The 23,411-nt window shown below is 36.9% G+C and overlaps 1 pseudogene; it reads right to left on the bottom strand.

Moving 5' to 3' along the window:
- Positions 1 to 10: 10 nt before the first annotated feature.
- LOC142556815 (protein NRT1/ PTR FAMILY 4.6-like) lies at positions 11 to 14,781 on the bottom strand (annotated as a pseudogene).
- Between the last annotated feature and the right edge of the window lie 8,630 nt (positions 14,782 to 23,411).

Raw genomic sequence — 23,411 nt, 5'->3', positions numbered from 1 at the left:
CGTTCGAATATGATGGAAAGTTTGTGTTTTTAGTACCCGTGTTTACTAAATTTTTGTACGTTCTTGCTGTATCCAGCAAGGCATATATTACTGCATAAATCTTCACTGAATTTACATGAAACTGGCCTCCGCTTATCAAACTACAAGTTTCCGTGGTCTTTGGCTCTTTGTTACCTGTTAGTCCCTGTTGATCTGTACTTGTAGCTGGTAGCCCAGAAGAGATAATGTATGAAATTCAATCCACTCAGTGCGCACAATAGCCAGTAGAATCGCTCCAAGTGGTAGCCGTTCAAATTCTCACCTGATAGCCATGGCTTGTGTCTCGAGTCACCAGTGGCACTGTTTACTATTGATACAATCACAGTGCTCAAGTAATACCCCAAAGCTAGTGAAGCCCAAGATAGAGCAGTAGCCAAAGATCTCATGCTAGCAGGTGCTTCTCTGAAGAAAAATTCGAGTAGCCCTGCTAAGGTGAAGAGATCAGCTGATCCAAGGAACAAGTACTGAAATGCGATCCAAAAAAATGAAATGGGCAAAGGCCTGGTGGAGTCGAGTAGTCCTGAATCAGTTGCAACCCGCTTCCGTTTGATCTCAACCAGAGCAGCCACGGCCATGGCTATAATGGAGAGGAATAAGCCTATTCCGATTCGCTGGAGGTGAGTTATCCCCATCTCAGAATTCGTCACTTTTCTGGCAAACGGGATGATCACATGGTCGTATATTGGTGCAAGAATTATGATAAATATAACGGGGAACACTGGGAGAGAAGCAGGAGGGACTTTCAAGGAACCAAGCTTCGTGTTCATGGTGGCAGCCTGTTGGACTGAGAATGTGGAGAGCTGAGCAAGACAGCAATTGAGCATAATGGTGCAAGCAAAAATGGGGAGGACCAACAGGACGATCTTGACTTCTTCCACTTCTTGTACCGAGCATTTTAGCATGCCACTAGCCGAGTTTTTTGCCGCTGCTCTGTCCAGAAACTTGAGACTTTTTGAGGGAGAATAAGCTGTTTTCGTGATCTTCTCATTCTCTACAGCTCGTTCGTCTTCCAAGGCTAAATCTTCAGACGGGCTCGTGGCCATATTAGCGATGACATTGCTTGAAGTACTGCTGGGCATGCAAGTGTTCAACAATGCAGCAATCAGAACCTGTGCGAGAAAACATTGTAAAAATCATATTAGAGGATCAACACCAGGAAGAATCTTCTTGTTGAGGAGATCACGTACCTTACATATAGTTGTGAGTGGGCTTCCCACAGGAACCTTATTCCTGTACCAGGAAGAACCAGCAAGAAACACCGGTATGGACAAGAACACGGCCAATGTAGCAACCCCAAATCCCCATTGCCAACCCTTGTTATCTTCGATCCAAACAACGAACGTCACTGCAACAAGTGCACCACATGCGAGGGAAAACACGAAATAGTTGAAAAAAGTCGATCTTTGCTTCCTTGCGGTGTCTCTTCATCAAATTGTTCAGCTCCATGGGATGGCAATGACCCCTTAATGCCTCCGACACCAAGTGCTGCTAAATAGAGGCCTATGAAGAGCATCGCAGCCTTTGCTCCATGCACTTTCTGGCAGGGGTTGTTTGGGTTGGAGGGGTCACATTTTGCGGGCTTTAGGGAACCTATTTCTGCTTGCACTGTGAGTATTACTAGACCCTGTCAAATAATCGAAGTTCACAAGATCATAGGACATGAATCAAATGTAAATTAATGTAACAATATGCTACCAGTACTAACTTCTTGATATTGCTTTTTATCCTTCTCTTGTAAGAAAAATACGTAGGCACCTTTTGATCCAAGGATAACACATCCTTGTTTGTTTCAACTTTTGGCTCTTATATTTCTTTGTTATCCTTATTTTCATTATATGTCATCTGTTATTCCATCTCAACTGAGCAGCGCATTCAGGCGTAAGTTTACCTAATAGAATTTCTTCACTTAAACACACTAGAGAATTTCAATGTAAAGTTTTTTTTTTTTTTTTCTTTCGCAGTTGTTCGTCTTTCAATGTAAAGTTGAGAGTAGGGGTGCAAGCCACCCGGAGCCAAGCTTCTTGACTCGAGCTTGATCCGATTCTTCACTTTAGACGAGTTCGAGTTTTAATTATTGGACTACTCAAGCAACGGTATATTTTTTTCAAAGGATATAAATGGGATTTTCTCCATGTTAACATAAAATTTAAATCCTGAAATTATGCTACTAACACTTTTGAATTTTTTGAACTCAAGCTCGAGCTCAACAAGTATAATAACTTAATATTTTCATGAGTCTGTCTCAAATTTTAAATCCAATATTCGATCGAGTTTGAGTAGAGCTCGAACCTACGAAATTAAAATGGAGTTAAAACTTAATAAGTACCTATTTGTTAGGCATGTGTATTGGCAGATACTAGGCACAATATAATATCATAAGCTGAAAAAGGTTACGTGGTCCATATATTAATATAACCTTGTGAATTAAATTTTACATCTCCCTTGTTTCATATATTCAAAATTTTCTGCGCCATGGATCAAATCGTGTGGTCCAAAAACATTTGATGACGTTGCTGGCGGGGTAGCACTACAAGCCACGTACTATTAATTTAATTTAATAGTAATATCTCAAGATTTTTTTAAATAAACCCACGACTCTTCGTTGTCATATATACACAATTATCTTATTTAGTTCATTTTTAGGGAATAAATAAATATAATAGTTCCGTATGGTGATAAGTCATTGCTCGTTTTATATATAATATTAACCCACACATCGTGTGTGTAATATGATACATGAATATTATCGTTTTTAGAAAAAATATGAATAAAGTTTCAAGCATTACTAAATTAGAAAAAAATGAGAATAAAAGAAATATAGATTATATTGAATGAAAGTTGACAAACTTTGATGTTAGTGGGAAATTACAACCATTCATGGAGTAAAATTTGAATAAAATATATTTTGGTCATTTGTGTTCATAAATTGTTAGTTAGCAATAATTATTTTCGGAGATATATGAAATTGGATATTTGTGTAATTAAATTGGACCAAAACAGTTTCTATAACATGATAAAATTTTAATAATATAGTTAAGATATATATTATTTTTGGAATTTATAATATAATGTTTAATGACAATCCACATAAGAGTTATGTAAGGCTCGAGAAATTTATCCTGTTAATCTGAAACGATTTAGTGATTAATTGATGCGATTATAGACGGAATGAATCAGACCGGAAAAGACAAGAAAAGACGCGAAATATGTGCGAGGGAGATGCCATCCGCGCACATGCGCGATCTGGTGCGCACACATACGCGGATTTGGCAGAAGACCCCGCGCATATGCGCACGCCGCGCATATGCGCGAGGTGTCCAGTAGACAAGGGGCTGGAACAAAACATTGCGCGCACATGCGCGACGTAAGCCGCGCACATGCGCGAAATGTCCAGAGAAGTTGGCGCATATGCGCCGGATGGAAGCGCGCATATGCGCGAGTTGCATGAGACAGTAGGTCTCGCGCATATGCGCGACGATGGGGCGCGCATATGCGCGAGCTGCCGTGAGTCAAACGCGCCAAGACATATTGTCTTGCGCATATGCGCCGAGTGATGTCGCGCATATGCGCGAGACGTGCAGGTTGAAGGATTAGCCACTCGCCTTACATGCACGAGATGTATATATATATATATATATATATATACATGCAAATCTTCATTCAGCAGCCGAGAGCTTACGGGGAAAAAGGCTTCAAGTTGCTTCGGCGTGGGAAATTGAGATTTACAAGAAATCCATCTTCAGATTTTGAATCCGACTTCAGTACTGAGTTCGTATCGACGCAGGCTATAACTGTACGTAAGTTTTGTTACGTTTAGATATGATTTCAAATTATGGTATTGTCAGAATTGAATATGAATCCTATATGGTGTTTCTGATATAATAGACATCGTATAATTGAAGTCAGATTGAAGAACAGACTGTGTATATATTTGTTATGATTTTCGGAGTTGATTTGATTGAGATTCGATATCAGAACTGTATTGTTATTGATTATAAGTTGTACCGATATTGATTATGAATTCGGGTATTATATCTGTGATGTTGAGATTGACGGGGTTATCGAGACTGTATTGTTATACCGTCGAAAATCAATAAATTGATATTGATCAGATTCGGTAGTGATTTCGATTATATCGTGATATCGTCGATATGGATTAGATTGTATCTTGATTCGATATTTATCAGATTATGTTTGATTTGAGTATTGATCAGACTAGATTTTGAATTGAGTTGCATATTGAGATTGTGCCTATGCGATATTGTATTTCAGATTGATATGGACAGATTTGACTTTGAGACTTCGACTTCGTCAGACCGAGAAGATAAATATATAAATTAATGTTGAGTTGGGACTGCACAACTCGAGTAAGGTTTGACTTGAGTCTCCCGAAATCACATACTTTATTTTATTGCATTGTTATTTGCAATTGAATGATATTGATATCTTTGATTTATTGATTGATGTACGGAGTCATAGGCGGATACGTCAAGTCGTACACGAGTGATCTTGTGACAGAAGTGCCTGATAGTGGTGGGATCGCCATGGGCACATTGCACGATGTCACAAGATAGGATATTGGTGAAAATGCCAAAGTCTGTGACGGTTAGGTCAAGACACTGGACGTTTGGCTATATCGGAGTGGATAGAATTGGAGTTTCTTCTATTGCTGGTGTTCGATATGGAAAGAGCCAAAGTCCGTGAATAAGAACATGCCACCACCCCGATCGGGAGTGTAGGTGGGTGTATGTTCTTATTCCGATCGGGATCCCTAGATTAGGACTGAGTCGAGTCTGAGTATGAGAATCACGGAGAGTGATTCATTGCTTGATATGGAATTATGTTCCTGATGATGATATATGTTTAGAATATAATTTATTCTTGATATTGATTCATGTTTAGGATTATAATGCATGTGATGAATATTTGATTCATGTTCTGATTTTGATACATGTTATGAATTTTTATTTCATGCTTTTATATTGTTTATATGAAAGGCATGTATACATGATTTATACTGGGAATATAATTCTCACCGGAGTTATCCGGCTGTTGTCTTGTTTGTATGTGTGCATGACAGCAGGTGGGACAGGATCAGGGTCAAGAAGAGAACGAGGCTGAACTAGATAGCATGGAGATCCGGGCTCAGAAGTAAATTAGGAGTCAGTACTGATATGTAGTTGAACCTAGTGAATTATTGTAGGCAATACAGGATTTGTATGTTTGTATTTAATATGTAATTCAGATTGATTTACATAACGTTTCCGCTTTGTATTTTTTTTAAAAAAATTTTAGACCCTGTTTATTATCATTGATTAAATTGTCCTAATGAGGATTAAGAACATGATTAGCGTCCGGGTCCCCACAACAGGTGGTATCAGAGCAGTAGGTTCCAGAACTGTAGGTTACCTTAGACTAAGATAGAGGCTAGTGAGCGGGGTAGAATGAATTTTCTTTCCTTGCATGTGATTGCTAGCATGTGATTTATTATAATGTTGAATTACATTGTGTGTGTTAGCATGATATTATGTGTTATTGTTTTTAAAAATACATGTTACTTGAATATCTGAGTTGATTTGGTAATATATCTGATTTGAAAATGAATCAGAACCAATTCTTGATCAGAGGTAAGCTGATCAGAAAGGGACTGAGATTGATTTATCTCCCGTGATTGCTAACTCTTGTGATTACCAGATATACCTCCGAGAAGAATTCGAGAATTGGGTAGTACTTCGAGTAATCAGATGGATGTGTCAGAAACTCCGATGGAAACAATGATGACGAGGTTTCAGTCGTTTCAACCGCCGATTCTGAAGGGTACTGAGACACCAGTCAATTGTGAGAATTGGTTAGAGGATATAGAAATGCTATTTGAATTTCTGGGTTTCACAGATGATTGTAGAGTTAAACTGATTGGGCACCAGTTACGGGAAATTGCAAGGAGTTGGTGGGTGGTAACCAAAGAAGCTTTAGAACAGCGTGGTCCAGTGATTACGTGGAAAGTTTTTAAAGTTGAATTCTATCAAAGATTCTTCCCCGTATCATATAGACAGGATAAAAGTGCAGAGTTTGCAAATTTGAGACAGGGTCAGTTAAATATTGATGAGTATTTGGCCCAGTTCTTTACCTTGCTAGCTTTTGCCCCTCACGTGGCTAGGAATGATGAAGCTATATCTGGTCAGTTCATCCAGGGATTGAATCCGGAGATACGTACATTGGTAAATGTGAAACGACCGACTAACTTTGCTGATACCTTGAACAGAGCCAAAAGAGCAGAAACAGTTCTGATGGGACAAAAGGGAGCTTCGGATGTTCGTCCAGCACCGAGACCACAGCAACTGCCTCCCAGAATCGAGACTGGTAGTAGTAGTGGTGAAAAGAAAGACTATTTGAAAGCCCGAAAGGAACAGTTTAAGAAGTTAGGGAGCGGTTCATCTAGCTCCAGTGGTTCTAGCCCGAGTTATATCGGAGCGTATTGTAGAGCCTGTGGAGGAAGACATCCCACGGAGCAATGCAGGGAGTGGCTGGTAGATGCAATATCTGTAAACAACATGGACAATTTGCTAGAGTATGTCCACAGAGAGGTTCTCGAAGATTCCAGGGAGCAGAGGCGTCTGGTGGTAGTGACCGAGGAACAGAGCCAGGATGCACTTGATGATGTAGTGACAGATATCTGTTCTTTTATGATTTTGTTCCATATGTATTGGGGAGATTCTCGTACATCTTATACATGATTCTGTATGAATTGCATTGACATATGCTTTATTCTGTTGGGTCTGTATATACTGTAGTATTGATTTCTTTATCTTTTGGGGGAAAGATTGATATCAATGAATTCTGTAAATATCATATACTGCAGTGAAGTGAGAATGAGATTGAGTTATACTGTGTTGTACTTGTGTTGTCTGAGTTTGACTGCATTATTGATATGAATATATTGAACAAGTACAGAGCTATTGTAGATTCTTAACAGGAGATGGTAAGATTCAGACTTGAAATGGCCAAAGAATGAATAATGTATGGTAAGGATTTTCGATTTTGAATTCCTTTGATTTCCGTATTAATTAGGATTCGATGATTATCGAAAGGAATAGAGTTATTCCTTATGCATTCAGTTGATTATTGAAAATGAATATACCATGAGCTGATTTGTCAGTAGCAGGAGAAATGCTAAAGTCTTTTTAGATGAAATTCCGGATTTGCCTTATATTAGGGAGAGTGATTTCCGCCTTGATTTGTTACCAGGTACTGGTTTTATTTTAGAAGTCCGTACAGAATGATACTGATTGATTTGAAAGAATTGAAATATCAGTTAGAAGATTTACTGACCAAAAGTTACATCTGATTGTGTGTTTCTCTGTAAAATACTTCAATTCTGATTATGGGCTGATGAATCCGATATTCAGAAGGTATTCTGATGATTTTATGCCGTTTATCTATGATATTTTGTGATATACTCGTGGCATATGACTGACTGAATTGAATATCTTGTATTGAAGGTTCTGAGAACTGAAATTGTTGTATACAGAAATTGTTCAGATATGAATCTTGATTAAAACAGATTGTATTCCGAGTATGTAATATCCGAATATGGTATACCGATTGATATTAGCACAGCTGAGGCAGTGATCAGTGGCTAAGAATGATACCGATGTCAGAAACTTCTTTATTTTCTTGCCTGAGTTTAATAGATTATTGTATATGACTGTTGTTTTGAAATTGCTTGCGAATTGTTATTGATCTAAAATAGTATTAAAGACAGATTATATTGTTTGGGGGACATTACATCCGAAGATGATATAGCAGTTGATCTAAACAACGTCGAGGATGTGATACAGATTATTGGGAACCGTTGAGAGTATATACAGTTCAAGCCGAATCAGAGCTGATTTTGAAAATTCCATCAGTTTAGAAGTTTAATCAGACTATTCAGAACTTGATTCGATAGTCAGAACAGGGTGTCAATCAGAATATCAGGTAGGTAATACTGTATTATATGTAAATAATCGACTTGTTTGTGCCGAATATTTCGAATCCGAAATGACAGATATAGTCAGAAGCGCACGGTAGTCGATTCAGTATTTATTCTGGTGACAGAAAATGTATGATTATTCAAAATGACAGTTTTGATATAAACAGAGGAGATCTGTGGTAGCAGAGTTTGTACTGAAATGTATGCATCGTCGACAGATGAAGATAGAAAAATAGAAACCAGGAGGTTGGTTATATAGATTATCGATTCTTGAATAGAAATGGGAGTACATTTCTATGGATTGTGTGACGACACTGCTGAAATCTGGATAAGATTGTGCTATGATGTAATTATGATTAACAGATGGCTTGAATCTGCTTATATGATGTTGTACAGGATGACGTACGGATACGACCAGACGACTGAGATTTATGTCAGAAAAAGGGGTCAGATGGTAATGAATGCCAAAGTTGATTATATCAGAATGTGATTTTCGTTTGATTTTATACTTTTGACAGAATATACAGTAAACTCTTTCACTTATCGTCTATAGATCGACAGATAATTGGAGCAACTATCCTGATACTGGAGGATATCCAGGAACTGTAGTGCTGGATTTTAGCACTAGTTGACATGATTTATTGTCACTTGTAAATTATTGTATAACGATAGTTATCGAATGAGTATGGAGATAGCATCATTCGAGGCATTGTACAGTGAGAACTGTAGATTTTATTCGTATGGGAATTACATCTTCGAGATACCTGAGATTGGATCGGATAGAATTAGAGATATGAAAAAGAAATTGAAACTGATTTAGAAGAAAATAAAGACAGCTCAGAATAAATAGACTGAATATATCAACGTCGGATGATGACTGTTGATAATTGAAGCTGGAAGATTGAATATAACCTCGATTGGAATTATCAGAGTTGATAGGAGATGTTAATGTTGATTTATTATGAGCTGTTGATGGGTATATACGGATGTTGTATAGCCAGTATTGTGAGATTAATTCTGTTGGAGTTATTTCGAATGGTATTATAAGATTTTACTTCGTGAAGCATTATTCCAGATGGAAATCAAAATCAGCAGAAGAAAGATGATTCAGGATAAAACTATTCCGTTGTTGGAAGTTCAAAGGAATGGGTAGGGTAATGAAGAAACTATTTGCTGAATGGAATCTGAAATGAGATAAAGATTCTGGAAGTAGTTCATTAAAGTGAGTTTTCTGATTAACTTCTGGTATACATTTCTTCCGGGTTGATATGATTACCTGTGATATGATCTGATTGCCTATGATTTCGAGGACGAAATCGAATCTTAGGGGGGGAGAAATGTAAGGCCCGAGAAATTTACCCTGTTAATCTGAAACGATTTAGTGATTAATTGATGCGATTATAGACGGAATGAATCAGACCGGGAAAGACAAAAAAAGACACGAAATATGTACGAGGGAGATGCCATCCGCGCACATGCGCGATCTGGTGCGCACACATGCGCGGATTTGGCAGAAGACCCCGCGCATTAGCGCGACGTGAGGGCGCGCATATGCGCGAGGTGTCCAGTAGCCAAGGGGCTGGAACAGAACATTGCGCGCACATGCGCGACGTGAGCCGCACACATGCGCGAGGTAGGCAGAGAGTTGCGCGCACATGCGCGACGTGAGCCGCGCACATGCGCGAAATGTCCAAAGAAGTTGGCGCATATGCGCCGGATGGAAGCGCGCATATGCGCGAGTTGCATTGCACGAGACAATAGGTCTCGCGCATATGCGCGAGTTGCATTGCACGAGACAATAGGTCTCGCGCATATGCGCGACGATGGGGCGCGCATATGCGCGAGCTGCCGTGAGTCAAACGCGCCGACACATATTGTCTCGCGCATATGCGCCGAGTGATGTCGCGCATATGCACGAGACGTGCAGGTTGAAGGATTAGCCACTTGCCTTACATGCACGAGATGTATATATATATATATATATATATATATATATATATATATATATATATATATTCATGCAAATCTTCATTCAGCAGCCGAGAGCTTACGGGGAAAAAGGCTTCAAGTTGCTTCGGCGTGGGAAATTGAGATTTACGAGAAATCCGTCCGTGAGATTTTGAATCCGACTTCAGTACTGAGTTCCTATCGACGCAGGCTATAACTGGACGTAAGTTTTGTTACGTTTAGATATGATTTGAAATTATGTTATTGTCAGAATTGAATATGAATCCTATATGGTGTTTATGATATAATAGACATCGTATAATTGAAGTCAGATTGAAGAACAGACTGTGTATGTAATTGTTATGATTTTCGGAGTTGATTTGATTGAGATTCGATATCAAAACTGTATTGTTATTGATTATAAGTTGTACCGATATTGATTATGAATTCGGGTATTATATCTGTGATGTTGAGATTGACGGGGTTATCGAGACTGTATTGTTATACCGTCGAAAATCAGTAAATTGATATTGGTCAGATTCGGTAGTGATTTCGATTATATCGTGATATCGTCGATATGGATTAGATTGTATCTTGATTCGATATTGATCAGATTATTTTTTATTTGAGTATTGATCAGACTAGATTTTGAATTGAGTTGCATATTGAGATTGTGCCTATGCTATATTGTATTTCAGATTGATATGGACAGATTTGACTTTGAGACTTCGACTTCGTCAGACCGAGAAGATAAATGTATAAATTAATGTTGAGTTGGGATTGCACAACTCGAGCAAGGTTTGACTTGAGTCTCCCGAAATCACATACTTTATTTTATTGCATTGTTATTTGCAATTGAATGATATTGATATCTTTGATTTATTGATTGATGTACGGAGTCATAGGCGGATACGTCAAGTCGTACACGAGTGATCTTGTGACAGAAGCGCCTGATAGTGGTGGGATTGCCACGGGCACATTGCACGATGTCACAAGATAGGATATTGGTGAAAATGCCAAAGTCTGTGACGGTTAGGTCAAGACACCGGACGTTTGGCTATATCGGAGTGGATAGAATTGGAGTTTCTTCTATTGCTGGTGTTCGATATGGAAAGAGCCAAAGTCCGTGAATAAGAACATGCCACCACCCCGATCGGGAGTGTAGGTGGGTGTATGTTCTTATTCCGATCGGGATCCCTAGATTAGGACTGAGTCGAGTCTGAGTCTGAGAATCACGGAGAGTGATTCATTGCTTGATATGGAATTATGTTCCTGATGATGATATATGTTTAGAATATAATTTATTCTTGATATTGATTCATGTTTAGGATTATAATACATGTGATGAATATTTGATTCATGTTCTGATTTTGATACATGTTATGAATGTTTATTTCATGCTTTTATATTGTTTATATGAAAGGCATGTATACATGATTTATACTGGGAATATAATTCTCACCGGAGTTATCCGGCTGTTGTCTTGTTTGTATGTGTGCATGACAACAGGTGGAACAGGATCAGGGTCAAGAAGAGAACGAGCCTAAACTAGATAGCGTGGAGATCCGGGCTCAGAAGTAAATTAAGAGTCAGTACTGATATGTAGTTGAACCTAGTGAATTATTGTAGACAATACATGATTTGTATGTTTGTATTTAATATGTAATTCAGATTGATTTACATAACGTTTCCGCTTTGTATTTTTTTTAAAAAAAATTTAGACCCTGTTTATTATCATTGATTAAATTGTCCTAATGAGGATTAAGAACATGATTAGCGTCCGGGTCCTCACAAGTTATATACTAATGGACAAAATATTAAAAAATTTAATTCATGATCATTTACAAAATAATAATGCATTAAAAAATAACTGTATTCAGAAAGTTGTTTTAACTAATTATAAACAATGTTGTAAAATTCATTTCAAAAGTTTTAAATTTAATACAAATTATCAACAATTTACATAATTGATTTAATTTTAATATACTATAAAAAATACTGTACGAAATTAATAACAAATTTTGTTTTCATCTTGCTTACAAGGCAAAAACTTGTGTGAGACGATCTCACGGGTCGTATTTTGTGAGACAGATTTTTTATTTGGGTCAACCATGAAAAAATATTATTTTTTATGCTAAGAGTATTACTTTTTATTGTGAATATCGGTAGGGTTATCCGTCTCACAGATAAAGATTCGTGAGACCGTCTCACAAGAGACCTACTCGGCTTAAAATTTGAGACGTAGATTAAATACATTTTAAATAAGAATTATGATAATGATGTTAGGTCTATTGTGAGACGGTCTCACGAATCTTTATCTGTGAGGCGGGTCAACCTTATCGATATTCACAATAAAAAGTAATACTCTTAGCATAAAAAGTACTAATTTTTCATGGATGACCCAAATAAGAGATTCGTCTCACAAAATACGACTCGTGAGACCGTCTCACACAAATTTTTCCACATAATTTTTGGGTCATTAGTTGACTATATCATCCGCAATATAAATCCGCAATATTATATTGCGGTCATCACGGTTTATGAATATAAAAGGACAAAAGAAATAAACTAAATTATCTCTCCAAAATATAAAAATAAAAAAAATTGTTAACTAACCGTAAGTTATGTGCACCCAAACAAACATCTACTCCAATGAATATTAAATCTTCCACAATTTTTATTTTTTTAAAAAAAAATCAGTTATAATATATAAATTCTCGGCACCTTAAAAACAATCCGAGCATTAAGTACTAATGTGCAAACAAGCATAAATTAAGGATGATCTATCGTATCATATCGAAAATTCTATATTGTATATTATACTGAAAATTATTGTATAAAAAAAATATTGATATTGTGCTGAAATTTCGGTATACCGAAATTTTCGGTACGTTTATACTGAAATTTTGCAGTATACCGAGATTTCGGTACAATATAGATATATATTATTTATACCAAAAAAACGTTATATTTTTTTAATTTATAAATTTATTATTTAAAAATATTATATGATTTTAATTGATATATATTGTTTCGATATTTTGATATATATATATCGAAATTTTTGGTATCATCGTCGTATAATACCATACTGAAAATTTCAATAAATTCGATAACTTTTCGATACGATATACTGAAAATTTTTATGTTTTTTCTCACTCAGCAGCAAGTTGCCTAGAGGTGTTGGATTGATTAAAAGGGGTGAATGAAAAAGGGAGTGATAGTTGTCCTACGTTGAAAAATTAGTTAAGTTTGGTCTCATAAGCTTCAAGTTTGAGCTAAAGATTTGGGTCCCAAGAGGTATCAGAAGCTTTTAAGAAGGGGAAGACGCGCGAGGCCGAGACGGAGATCTTTTTGGACCAAATTTATTTGGAAAATAAATTTTGTTAACAGCACGCCAGGAACTGCGCTACAGCGCGCATGTCACAGAACCAGGACCGAGAAGAAAGATCAACAACAGGGGTCACAAGTCATCACCAAGTTTCCTATTTTTACAGACTTCGTTTGATATATTTTGGCTATTAAATTAATGGTATTTGTTTGTGATAGACAAGTCATCACAAGTTTCCTATTTTTTGGGATACAGACTGCGTTTGATATACTTTGGCTATTAAATTAATGCTATTTGTTTCTGATATTTATTTATTTATTATTAGAGTCATGATCAAAATTCATGAATTTTCAAAAAAATAATAATAAATTTTATGATATTTAATCCGAGACTAATTAATTAATTACCAGAAACTCGACGACTGCACTTGTCAAGTAGACGTGATAAGTAGTGAGGAAGGCATCGGAAAGGAAGCCACCGAGGAGGGCCAAAAGAAAGGCCGTGCCCATAAAATTGGTGACGGAGTTGGCCGATCCCGACGGTGCGAAATGCATGTATGTGGATAGGTACAGCACCAAGTTGCTTGCATTTGCTAAAAATGCCAAATTCTCTAAAACCTCCACAACTGTTACTCCAAACATTTTATACCATGATTAGGGGAAACACACACAAAATTTGGCTTTAGGATTTTTTGGAAATAAATTCAAATATATTTTTTTTAAAAAAGAAAAGGAAACAAAGAAAAATATAATATAATTTATTGCTCATTATGTAAATAATTTCCCCCCTCCTATTCTTCCCATGTTTGGCTGAGTTTTGTTAACTAGTTTGGGGGAGTTTTACAAAAAGCAAAAGACATAAGACTTACTTAAAAAGGTAAATTTTTAATCATTGCATTGTGAAAATAGAAGGCAAAAGCACCAAAAAGGAAAATTTTCATGTGTTTTTTTATTTTTTGTGGATAGATTTTTGAAAAATCCAAAAAACAGCCAGACAAACATCCAGAGACTATATTTGGAATCACTTTTGTCCTTCATGAAAATATGTTTTAAGAAGGAAACCCTTTACAGACGAAGAACTCTCAGCTTACACATATATATAAATAAAAAATAATAATAACAACTGGTGTTTACTTATAAAATCATGCAAGAAAATTAATCCTTTGCTCAAAATTTGTATAAAAATTTACCCAAAACGAAGAAAGCAGGCAGCATGCCGCCATGTTTGCTCCTCAAAGCAGGCTTCCCCCTCCAATCCACATACCTATCCCAAGTTCTTGTCAACTGGTTCTCCACTTCCTGTCATCAGACGACAAAAAGATAAATAAACAAGAATAAAGCATAAAATCGAAGAAAATTAATTCATTTAAATAAAACAGTACCATTATTTTTCTGCCCTTTTGCCTTAACAATAATATTTCGATGAGAGCAGCAAAATATGTGCGTGAGCTAGGGGAGAACCGGGGAAAATGGGTGTGATGAATGGTCCTCAGAATTACTTGTATATATAATTAATGACACACCAAATTAAATTAATTTTGTAATGGGAAAACTACTGTGTCTACCTTTTTAGTCTGTTGTTTGCTACAAATTAGTCAATGGCTGACTTTTTTATTATTTTATCACAGGCGTATATATCAGTTTATGATTTTGTTGATTTGATATTATTAAAAAACAGATCAAATATTGAAAAATAACGAAGTACTGTTGCACGAGTAATATTATATTTCTGTTAATCAAGCATTTTTAAAGAGTGGTGCTCACCGAAACAAGATTTACGAAGTTGTGTCAACAAATACAATACATGCATACTGCATGAAGCACGAAAGTTGGAAGTATCAGGCATATATCCCCTATCCCCTAGCCCCAGGGATACGCGTAAACACTAGAATATAACCAGATTGTGTTACCGCCTTTCTGGTTCCTGAGAAGCTATTTTTATGGAGTAGGTATCTTGTGAGACTGTCTCACGAATCTTTATCTGTGAGACGGGTTAACACTATCGATATTCACAAAAAAAGTAATACTCTTAGCAAAAAAATAATACTTTTTCATGGATGATCCAAATAAGATATACGTCTCACAAAATACGACCCGTGAGACCGTCTCACACAAGTTTTTGCCATTTTTATGGTACAACTTCAATTGTGTATCTAAACATTTATATATCCATACATGAGTAATATTAATCTTGATACCGCTAATATAACAAAACACGAATAATTACATCTGAGAGGAAAACATGTATTGACATACAAGACAAAATTTATTCCTTAATTATATTTTCTTTTTTGATAATATCACGTTTCAAAATACTCAAGTAGTAGAGTCTTACTTTTCTAGACTGATGATATTAATGAAGAGACTAATACTAACTCTGTTGGAAATTTTAATCAAATTTAGAGTTTGAATGAAAGTTATGACTCATGAATGTGGGAGTGTCTTATGGCTCTCCACATTCTTGAGTTGGTTGTAGCTCATTATTGTGGAGTGTCTTTTGACTTTCCACATTCTAGAGATATTTGAAAACTTTTGGTTCTTCATATTCTTGAGTTAATGGAAAGATTAATTGAGTTAATTAATCTTGCATGACTCTTGATGTGCATTTTGGGGCTTATAAATAGTGTGCTCATTTCCTCATTTCAAGTACATGAAAATTTTATCTCTTTCAAGCACTCTCTTGCATTACATATTGGTATCTTTCCATTTGGCCTCCGTTAAATCTCGGTGATAAAGTAAAGGTACGTTTTCAGTTCGCCGTAGTAGTGTCTCGTGCTAAGTCACTGCTGGTTGTTCTGTTGTATCCTGGGAAACAGACGTGCAAGACGATCCTTGAAGCACATACAAGAGGGGACGAATCTGTTTTAAGGACACTGTACTTCGTACACGCCTCGGTTTGGTTTACTTTACTTATATCGTTTCTCTACTGTTTTCTCTTCACTATATTGCTCGCTGGTTTTATTGACAAAAACCTTTCTGTACTGTCCCATTTGATATATTGTGCAACAAACTTAAAACATATGTTTCATTACGTGGTTTGTTTCAGATATGGCTACTGAAACCAGCGTGCAAAGGAAAACTGGTTATGTTGTCCCTACTGTGGCTCAAGTTGTCCCTCATGTTACCCCACGTGCTGCTACAGTTGCTGTCCCAGCCAGTCTCGGTGAAAAGCCTGAAAAGTTCACTGGTGTGGACTTCAAAAGGTGGCAGCAGAAGATGCTGTTCTACTGGACGATGCTGAACCTGGCTAGATTCTTGTCTGAGGATGCTCCTAAACTCACAGAGGGTGAGGGAGATGTTGAATCTGTTAGTGCTGTGGAGGCATGGAATCACTCTGATTTCTTATGCCGAAACTATGTGCTAAACGGATTGGCCGATTCGCTCTACAACGTGTTTTGCGAAAAGAAATCGGCTAAAGACCTTTGGGAATCCCTTGACAGAAAGTACAAAACCGAGGATGCCGGAGCCAAGAAGTTTGTTATTGGCCGCTTTCTGGACTTTAAAATGGTGGATTCAAAGCCGGTTATCAGCTAAGTTCAAGAACTCCAAGTGATTCTTCACGAGATTCACGGTGAGGGGATGACTTTGAGTGAATCATTCCAAGTGACTGCTATTGTTGAGAAGCTACCATCAGCTTGGAAGGATTTCAAAAACTACTTGAAGCACAAGCGAAAGAAATTGAATGTTGAAGAGCTCATTGTTCGAATTCGCATCAAGGAAGACAACAAGAGTTCGAAAAGACGACTGTTTTCTCCTATTGCCGCTAAGGCAAATGTTGTCGAGCATGGTCAAAGCTCGAAAAAGAGAACATTTTCCTCCTCCAACAAAAGGTTGAACATGGGACCCAAATGAGGTATTTCAAAGAAGAAGTTCTCTGGAAAATGCTAACTGTGATGACATGGGTCACAAGGCATCTGAATGCAAGAAACCAAAGAAAAGCCAAGAGGTGAATGTGGTGGAGAACATATCTCAAGAAGTTTCTAACATGAATCTCTGTGCTGTAATATCGGAAGTTAATATGGTGGGTTCAAACCCAAGGGAGTGGTGGATCGACACTGGTGCCACTCGCCATGTTTGCTCGGACAAAGAGATGTTTGCTACTCTTGAGGAATCTGTGAATGGAGAAAAACTATTCATGAGAAATTCCGCTACTTCTGAGATCAAGGGTCAAGGAAAAGTTGTTCTAAAAATGACATCTGGAAAAGAACTGACTTTGAACAATGTGCTGTATGTATCGGACATCCCGTAAAAACTTGGTGTCCGGGTCGTTTCTTAACAAGCATGGTTTCCGCATTGTCTTCGAGTCAAATAAGGTGGTTTTGTCGAAAAGTGGAATGTTTGTTGGCAAAGGGTATGTTTGTAATGGTTTATTCAAACTCAATGTAATGGCTATTAAGCCTGTGATGAATAAAGTTAATACTTTTGCTTACTTACTTGAGTCTTCTTGTTTATGGCATGGTAGACTTGGACACGTTAATTACGATACAATTCGTAGACTAATTAACATGAAAAGCATTCCTGCATTCCAAATTGATAAACAACACAAATGTGAAACTTGTGTTGAGGCAAAACTAACGAGATCATCTTTTCGAACTATTGAAAGAAATAGTGAATCACTTGATCTAATTCACAGTGATATATGTGATTTAAAATGTGTACAAACTCGTGGTGGAAATAAATACTTCATTACTTTTGTTGACGATAGCACAAAATATTGTTATGTGTATCTTCTTAAAAGTAAGGATGAAGCTATTGACAAATTTGTCCAATATAAGAGTGAAGTTGAAAACCAACTTAGCAAGAAAATAAAGGTGCTAAGAAGTGATCGTGGAGGTGAATATGAATCACCATTTGCTGAGTTTTGTGCTCAACACGGTATCAAACATGAAAGAACTGCACCTTACTCTCCTTAGCAAAATGGCATTGCAGAGAGAAAGAATCGCACATTGAAAGAAATGATGAATGCATTGTTATTAAGTTCTGGTTTACCACAGAACTTGTGGGGGGAAGCTGTTCTAACAGCAAACTACCTTTTAAATAAGGTGCCCCGAAAGAAGCAAGATAAAAGTCCATACGAGTTATGGAAAGGTAGAAGTCCTTCCTACCAATACTTGCGAGTGTGGGGGTGTCTTGCTAAGGTAGCAGTACCCACTCCAAAGAAAGTAAAGATAGGACCCTAAACCGTTGATTGCATTTTCATTGGATATGCTCAAAACAGTACCGCGCATCGTTTTCTTGTACATGAATCTCAAATACCTGATATTCACAAGAATACGATAATGGAATCAAGAAATGCTTCGTTCTTTGAACACATGTTTCCATACAAATCTAAGAAAGAACCAAGTTCATCCAAAAGATTGTACGAGACAATTGATAAAGAACAAGAGCTTGATCAAGATATTGAACCTAGACGTAGTAAGAGAGCTAGGACCTGAGAAATCCTTTGGTCCGGATTTCATCACTTTCATGATGAAAAGTGATCCTCAAAGCTTCAAGGAAGCAATCAGTTCATCTGAGGGACCTCTATGGAAAGAGGCTATCAATTCCGAAATGGAATCTATTTACAAAACCATACGTGGGAATTAGTAAATCTTCCTCCGGGAAGCAAACCACTAGGATGTAAATGGGTTTTCAAAAGGAAAATGAAATCAGATGGAACCATAGATAAGTATAAAGCCAGATTGACAATTAAAGGTTACCATCAACGTGAAGGGCTTGATTACTTTGACACATATTCTTCTGTATCGAGAATAACCTCTATTCGTGTGATACTTGCGATTGCCGCCTTGCGGAATCTGGAAGTACACCAAATGGACGTAAAGACAGCTTTTCTAAATGGAGATTTAGAAGAGGAAATTTACATGGAACAACATGAGGGATTTTCTGCGATTGGGCAAGAAAATAAGGTATGTAAACTGGTGAAGTCTCTGTATAGCTTAAAACAAGCACCAAAGAAATGGTACAAAAAATTTGATAAAGCCATGATGGAAAGTGGATTTAAATTCAGTGAATGTGACAAATGTGTAAACATAAAGAACACTGAAATTGGATATGTCATTTTATGTCTTTACACGTAGATGACATACTTATAATTGGTAGTAGTGATAAGATGATTAAATCCGCAAAGAAATTATTGAACTCAAGATTTGACATGAAAGATTTGGGCTTAGCCGATGTAATCCTTGGAATTAAAATTCATAGAACATCATAAGGGCTAGTCCTAAGTCAGTCACATTATGTTGACAAAATACTTGATAAATTCAATAATGATGACTCTGCATTAGCTAGAACCCCGATAGATACCAGTCAGCATCTATCAAAGAAACGAGGTGAGAGTATGTCTCAATTAGAATACTCTCGAGTCATTGGAAGTCTGATGTACTTAATTAGTTGTACAAAACCAGACATAGCCTATGCAGTAAGCAAATTGAGTAGATTCACGAGTAATCCAGGAGTTGAACACTGGAAAGCAATTATCAGATTGCTAAGATACTTAAGGTACACTCGTGATCATGGGCTATACACTATACCAGATATCCTGCTGTTATTGAAGGATACAGTGATGCAAATTGGATATCTGATATGAAAGACTCAAAATCTACAAGTGGATTTGTGTTCACTTTAGGAGGTGCAACAATTGTATGGAAATCTTCTAAACAAACTGTAATAGCCAGATCCAAAATGGAATCTGAGTTTATAGCTCTTGACAAGTGTGATGAAGAGGCTGAATGGCTGCGTCACTTCTTAGAAGATGTTACAAGATGGGAAAAACCAGTGCCGGCTACATGCATACATTGTGATAGCCAATCTGCGATTGGAAGGGCGCAAAATAAAATGTATAATGGTAAGTATAGGCATATACGTCGTAGACATAATACCATTAGACAACTACTCTCAACTAAAGTTATCTCTGTTGACTATGTAAATTCAAAGGATAATATAGCGGATCCGCTGACCAAGGGGTTAAACAGAGAGTTAGTTGCTAAATCGTCAAGGGGAATGGGGCTGAAGCCTATAGTATAAATTGGTGCGAAGGATAACCCAACCTACGCTGACTGGAGATCCCAAGAACTAGGTTCAATGGGACAACCTAATCGCACTGATTTGGTATATCACTGTGGGGGTTATCCCTAGTCCATTCCTATTATGAAACAGTGAATGTTGAGGATAAGTTTACGGCTTTTAATGATTCTGATAAGAAGCAATATAGAATCACCTATGTGAGAGAGAAGTTGTAATAGCCAAGCCTGGTGTACGGTACGGTTTAAGTTTTCATAAGTTTATTGACTACTTGGTCAAGTTTAGGTATAGTTTGGATGTTAAGAGTTTCGATTTATGATTTATAGTATGGTTGGTTATAGATGATGTGTAGTGCTTTTGTAGCGGCGTTACAATTAAATTCATGATAAATTGTATATTGATCCAAATGAGGTGAGGCCTTTTCCATTAGAAAGATAAGACATAGAGGTGTAACTTTTTTATTTTGAGTTTTGTTCAAATCATTGTGGAAGGTAAGCCAAAAGTGCCCCGAAGTGTTTCGTGTGTTTCGACGTTCCTCCAGTGACACATGTTGGGAGAATAGGCATAACGTTTTACTCAGATGTCCAATTGATCTGAAATTTTGAGGGATTCGAGATAAGACATAGAGCTACAACTTTGTAGTTTACCACTTTTCCAAATTATGAAGGGAAAAGGCGTTTCAGAAGCGATTTTTAGAGTGGCAGTGCGCAGAGTGCGCGCCCGAGCGGGAATAAATGTCCGCCCGGGCGGGCCTTGTTCGAAAATATTGTGTTTTGGCCGTGAGTTCCGCGCCCGAGCGGAAAAATATGTTCGCCCGAGCGGCCAGCGATTTTTTAAAAACGTGTTTTCGGATTTTAAGTGTTTTAATGCAAGAGTTGGTCTCATTTTTCCTCATTTCTACTCCTCCTTTTCGTTTCTTCTTCTCTTGGGAGACTAGGGTTCCAATTTCTCTCCTTTCTTTTCTTTAACCCAAGCTTCTTGTTAGTTATTTGTGTTGAGAGCAAGATTATTTTGGGATCAAGGAAGCTAAGGTAAGCTTTTGGTTTGGTTATTTCTTAGTTTTTGGTGTTGGAGATATTATGGGTTTGTGATGGTGTTGATTCTTTGGCTTTTATGGTATTGTTGTTGGGTTATTGGGTTATTGATGGTGCAAATTATGGTTTATTGTTGTAGGATTGCTACCAAGAGTATAGAATCAAGGTTTCAAGTGGTTGTAAGTGGAATTTCATTCTTGTGCTCACATGATTATATATGTATTGTGTTTCAAAGGTTTTATTGTGTTATTCCCTTCATTTGATTCACTATTATGTATTGATACCTTTGTTGTATATTGTGGAGGCAATTGATGTCTCAACTTTGAGAAGGGAATACAAAAGAGAAAGAATATCAAAGTGTTTGATGAAATGTCCCAAAGAAAGAGTTTAAATGTTTTATGGATTGATAGATACATAGTCAGAGATTGCATGCAATTAGTTGATCAACGACCATATGCTTATATCCCTCAGAGTTGTCGATTTATATCGATGGGATAAGAGCACCACAGACAGAGTTACTATTGATATCAATCCACCATAGTAAAGAGAAATACCATCTCATTGTTATGCTATTGCTACGATATACATGTTTCAGAGTTGATGGTATTTTATGTTTTCAAAGCCATGTTTTACAGAATATACTATGTATCATTGCTACGTAAGAGTTCCACTTGCTGAGTTTTATACTCATTTCAGTTATTTCATGTGATGTAGATAAGAGCGACGGACCAGGACGTTGATTGTGGCCCGGAGTCATATGCATACGAAGTTGGAAGGAAGATGTTATTTTGCAAGTATTTTTGGATCATGATCATAGGAATGATATTTTGTATTTTGTTATATCATTTGAATGATCATTTATTTACTTTTAAACATTTTATGGTGATGTATTTTGAAACCTTCCTTCATTTTATAAGAAAATTTTAAATTCCGCTGCTATTTTTATTGTAAACGGGTCGAGGTGTCACAGAAGTGGGGCCGCTTCGAAGGAATTGCAGGGCTCAATTCTAGACCCTCTTGTAGAACCAGACGTATGTTCATGGCCAAAACGAACACGATCATGAGAACTGAATAGTATCAGGGAGAGTCTTGTGTGAAGTATATCTTAATTTACATAAACGGCAGAACAATTCAAGGACAACATGTCTACTGGTCACCTAATAAAGCAAATATGTTTCATAAGGGAAGGTTCAAAGGGTAACACCGACCTATCCTATGCAAGATTCAACTGTAGAACTTTGTCACCAAGATTTGCATCAATTTTCATTCATGTGGGGGATTGTTGGAAATTTTAATCAAATTTAGAGTTTGAATGAAAGTTATGACTCATGAATATGGGATTGTCTTTTGGCTCTCCACATTCTTGAGTTGGTTGTGGCTCATTATTGTGAAGTGTCTTTTGACTTTCCACATTTTTGAGTTACTTGAGGACTTTTGGTTCTTCGTATTCTTGAGTTAATGGGAAGATTAATTGAGTTAATTAATTTTGCATGACTCTTGATGTGCATTTTGGGGCTTATAAATAGTGTGCTCATTTTCTCATTTCAAGTACATGAACATTTTATCTCTTTCAAGCACTCTCTTGCATTACATATTGGTATCTTTTCATTTGACCTCCGTTAAATCTCGGTGATAAAGTAAAGGTACGTTTTCAGTTCGTCGTAGTAGTGTCTCGTGCTAAGTCACTGCCGGTTGTTCCGTTGTATCCTGGGAAACAGACGTCCAAGACGATCCTCGAAGCACATACAGGAGGGGACTAATATGTTTTAAGGACACTGTACTTCGTACAAGCCTCGGTTTGGTTTACTTCATTTATATCGTTTCTCTACTTTTTTCTCTTCTCTATATTGCTCGCTTGTTTTATTGACAAAAACCTTTCTGTACTGTCCCATTTGATATATTGTACAACAAACTCTAGATATGATCTTCTGTTTTTAAAAAAAAGTTTATTTCCTAATAAACTCTATTTTCTGTGTTTTGTAGTTATCTATTCAAGGAATCCTCTCTAAGTCAAAGAGAGTATATATAAATCGAAGAATAGATACTGCAAAGGGTGTAAGAGAAAACAA

This window comes from Primulina tabacum, chromosome 9, assembly GCF_025594145.1.
Source record: "Primulina tabacum isolate GXHZ01 chromosome 9, ASM2559414v2, whole genome shotgun sequence".
NCBI classification, from domain to species: Eukaryota; Viridiplantae; Streptophyta; class Magnoliopsida; order Lamiales; family Gesneriaceae; genus Primulina; species Primulina tabacum.
Note: the sequence above shows the minus strand (reverse complement) of the source record. Positions and strands in the feature narration are given on the sequence as shown.